Here is a 5,045-nt window from a genome sequence, read left to right as displayed (position 1 = left end):
TAAAGAATGAAGAGGAAGACAGGCGTGCTTCTGATTGTCAGGTTACTGCAGTAACCGTGGTCGATGGCATCATGACGTTCAAAGTGTGGCGCACGTATTATGCATCATAACCTTTTATTTTATCATTTCCATGCCAACGGGAATAAATATGGATGAGCTTAAAACATGTCATCCGCATCACCATGATTCCAATTCCGCATCATCATAGGCATATATAGGTATATTACGCATTCATCCATTCACTTCGCGTTTTTGCATGCATGCAAACATTTTTCACGTATTAGGTAGGTACTCACGGAAACCCAAAGTGAATATCGTAACGGAGACCGTAGATGTAGATGGCATAATCCTGACGTCTTCCTTATTTTATTGGTGCCAAATTATCGGCGTGGCCAAACCCTCTTCACATCGCTAATTTTGTCGATTTCTACAATCCCTCCCAAGTATTAACTGTAGTAGGTAGTTTGACGTTCGACTTTACCTATTATACTATGGTTTGGGTATTTTATCTTTACTTATTATTTGAAATTACAGAATGAAAAAAATATATATATTGATTTTAGTTAAATATTTAAATATTTATTGATAAAAAATGAGTCTAACAAAGATTAAATCCTGTTGATCGTAAGGTTATGACATCATAGAGATGATATTTTTTAATCTTTGATTCTAAATTGAAGAAGTTTTAACATTTGATTTGTATTCCTATATCAATCAAATTGTTAAACATTTTTATAAATCTTATATAAAACTTCCAATTATAAATATATTTCAGGGGTAAACATTTTTTACTTAGAGCTATGAACCTATGTTGTCACAAATGAGAGGCATCATCTCTGATTGAAACATTCAACAACACCCTATTGGGGTTTGAACTTTGATGACAAGAACAACACCACCACAATTTGTAAACCATCATATTATGCCAATATTTACTTTACAAATAAAAATTAAAAATAAATTAAATTTTCATTAAATTAAACAAACACTTCATCTTTATTTATTTTATAAATTTGTTTTTTTAAGGTTTGATTCTAAATGGAAGAAGTTTCAACATTAGGTTTGTACTCCTATATCAATCAGATTGATAAACAATTTTATAAATTTTATAGAAAACTCTCCAACAAATAAATGCATATATTTCAACGATAAATACATTTGATATGGAATTATGAATTAGTGAGGTCACAAACGAGGGACCTCGTCTTTGATGGAAACATTCAACAACATCCCAATAGAATTTTGAACCTTAATGACAAAAACAACACCATGACTTAACTATCACACTATGAAAATACTAACTTTGTATAATAGAATTTAAAAATATATATATAATTTTTTAATTAAATTAAACAAACACTTTATTTTTACTTATCTTATAAATTTAATTTAATGAAGTTTACTTTCCTACAAAACAAGAAACTATACTAAAAATTTTAAAATTCTTAATTATACTAAACAATAAGTATAATTTCAAATTTTCTTAAAAAATGATATTTTAAAAATCATTACATTTGCATTACTAACACTCTTATGATTAATAATAATTATAATAGTTCCTAATAATACTTTGAAAAAGATGAAATATATGGTTGTAAAATAATATTTTAAAAATAATTTTAAGAGAAATTTACTTTCCTACAAAACAAGAAATTATACTAAAATTTTAAAAATTCTTAATTATACTAAACAACAAGTATAATTTTAAATTTTCTTAAAAAATGATATTATAAAATTCATTACATTTGCATTACTAACACTCTTATGATTAATAATAATTATAATAGTTCCTAATAATACTTTGAAAAAGATGAAGTATATGGTTATAAAATAATATTTTAAAAATAATTTTAAGAGAAGTTTACTTTCCTACAAAACAAGAAATTATACTAAAATTTTAAAAATTCTTAATTATATTAAACAATAAGTATAATTTCAAATTTTCTTAAAAAATGATATTTTAAAAATCATTTCATTTGCATTACTAACACTCTTATGATTAATAATAATTATAATAGTTCCTAATAATACTTTGAAAAAGATGAAGTATATGGTTATAAAATAATATTTTAAAAATAATTTTAAGAAGGAAAAAGGTAAGTAGAATTCTGAAAACAATAATTATTTTAAAGTTTAAAGTAAATAAGAAAAAATTTATATTATAAAAAATTATGAGTTAATTTTTTATAACTATAGAAATAATTTTATATTTTGACTTTAAAAAATTTAAAATTATATATTTAAAGGTAATAATTTAAAATATTTTTAAGTTAATATATTTCTTATAATATGATTATGATTAAAATATATTACTTTAATATATATAAAAAATATATATAAATTAACGATAAAATAAAATGTCATATATTTGATTATTAAAAAATATAACTTTTCATATTATATAATTTATAATATATTATTGAATCATAAAATATAACAATAGCCTATCATATATTAGAAATTTTAGGATTAATGGAGAATTTACATTGTACTACATTTACTTCTTTTTTTTTCTTTTTCTTTTTTTCTTTTTGGAGATGAGATTGTTATGCAATAGCTCATCATAAAGATGAGAATCAAATAAATTAAAAATGTATAACAATGTGCATATGGATTGAAATGAAGTCCTCATTATTTTGCATGACATACTTTAACATTCATCTTAAAGATAGGATCATATATATGTGTTTAGCTATGCTTTTAAAGTAGATATTGTTACTTTTATGGGAGATTTTTTTTCAATCAATAAATGTTGGGTAGGTGGCTCAGTTCCATTATCATAAAATTTAAAAGTAAACATATTTGGGTATGTGTGTTTCCAACCTTTAATAAGGGGGCATACGAAAATCACAAGAAATATTTTTCAATGACTCATTATCAAAAAAATTAGGATGGAGACAAAAACATAATATATCAAGATATCTTTTTTCATATGAGAACAAATAATCATCTTGCTAGAAAACTTGATGTTCTTAGATGGGAAATTCTTTTTCATTTTCCTTTCCATTATGATCCCTAAGAAACAAAATTATTGGAGAGTTTTCAAACAAATGAATCTAAAGCTTTAGATCTCTAAAAGAGGTGCATAGTTTAGCAATCGAAAGGGAGACTCCCAATCACAATTTTTTTAGGAGTCACAAATTCCATAAGTGGAGAGAACTCAATGGGAGCTAAAGGAGAATATGAAGAATAAAAAAGGTATTATCTAAAGATTCATTTTGGAGATCATCCTCACCATAAGAAAATTTGACTACCTAGTGTTGTGGTTCAACCCCTTTCCACTAAGTACCCTTCCACAAAGATGTAGGAAAAAGAATTGAATGTGAAGATTTGAACAATCTACAACCAAATGACCTATAACACATCTTGATCTACATCTAAGGTTTATTTCTTTGTAATAAAGTTGTTGCTTTCAGTTATTCTATTTCCAACTTATTACAAAAAATATTTCTATAATTTTTTTTGATGAATTAGTACCAACCAAAATTCTAGCAAAGAAAAAATGTTGCTCAACATCTTATCCATATCTAGGATGGAAAATAGATTCTCCAAATAATTTCTAATGGAAGAGAGACAACCTTCAATCCAAAAATGTAGAGGAAGGTTTGAAAGCCTTATTTAAATTAGAGAAATACAAAAGGAATCAACATGAGAGGATTAAATTCTATAAATCATGATTTTAGACCCAAGAGACCCTTATCCTAGAATCGTAGGCCTCCCTTGAGCAAGGTACCCATATCCAAAGGGAATTTACAGACTATCAATAATTAGCCTTTTGTACATTGACAAATAGGAAAACTCTCTTGCATAATGACCTATAATGAAGAGGCAACTATTTATGAAACTTTTCAAATGTGCATCACATATTTAAAATTTGTAGATCAAAGTTAACTCGTGTTAGTCTTTCTAGTTAGCCACATTGTCCTCAAATACTATTATTTGTCCATATGTTTTGAGATGGGTACTTTATCATTCACAAGAGTTGATGTGGGAGACAATTTAACTTTCCTAAAATAAGTTGAAATCCTAGTTGATACGATATAAGAGGAATCATTTATCAAGTTTATCTTGGTAGCACATGTACATTAATGTGACCAAAGATTAGGCCATTCTCCCCCTTAAAGTCTTGAGAATCACATTGAGAATAAGAAAACAAAGTTGTCACCATTGAGATAGTAATGAATCTGCTCCAAGATCTAAAGGGATCCATAAATTGTTGGTACTAAGTAAATGTGAACCTTTGAAAGAAAAGAAAACAACACAATAAAATCAAAAGGTAAGGTCACATATATATACCTTGATACAAGGGCAAATCATTGACACCAAAACTGCTATCATTTACTAGGGGCCTATTTGAAACCCTATTATTTATAATTTAAATTGTTCATGCAAACACTTTACACTATTTGGAACCCTATTATGGTTTAGTGATGAAACATAGGGGAACGGAGCTAGTATTGGACATAGGACCAATAATTGTCATCTTTTTGTCAACCTCACCCCCCCGTTAGTAGACATAGTAGGAGCCAAAAAAAATGGTAATGGAAGGTCCATTAATAAATGTCACATATACCAATAGTGGATAATTTTTATCTTTTTTGACCATAATTAGCTTATTATTGGGACATTTGTGCACCACTACTGGGTCATTTGTGCTTAGCTATTGGGGCATTTGTCCACTACTACTGGCTATTTTGAGTTATCTACTATTGGCGCAAAGGTGATTATGTATTGGACCACATTGAAATTTGTAGTCTTTGACCTTTGTGCACATAACAAATTCCACAACGTGCATCGTTACTACCCACAAGCCAAAACAATAGCTTTAAGCAGTTAAGTCGCATAAAGAGAACAAAAAAAAAAAATTGTCGAAAACGGATGAATTGTTTAGAAGCTTAAGATGTATGAAAGTAGCTATGTCCACTACTGACTCCTTTTCCCTAGTGTACATAGCCCGATTTAGCTTTATATGGTTTAGTGATGAAGCAAGCATTTTTTTATTTTTATTTTTGCTAAGCGGGGTATCTATGTGAGAATCGAATCTC

This window comes from Cryptomeria japonica, chromosome 11 (assembly GCF_030272615.1).
Source record: "Cryptomeria japonica chromosome 11, Sugi_1.0, whole genome shotgun sequence".
Classification (NCBI taxonomy): domain Eukaryota; kingdom Viridiplantae; phylum Streptophyta; class Pinopsida; order Cupressales; family Cupressaceae; genus Cryptomeria; species Cryptomeria japonica.
This window is presented reverse-complemented; position numbering follows the sequence as displayed.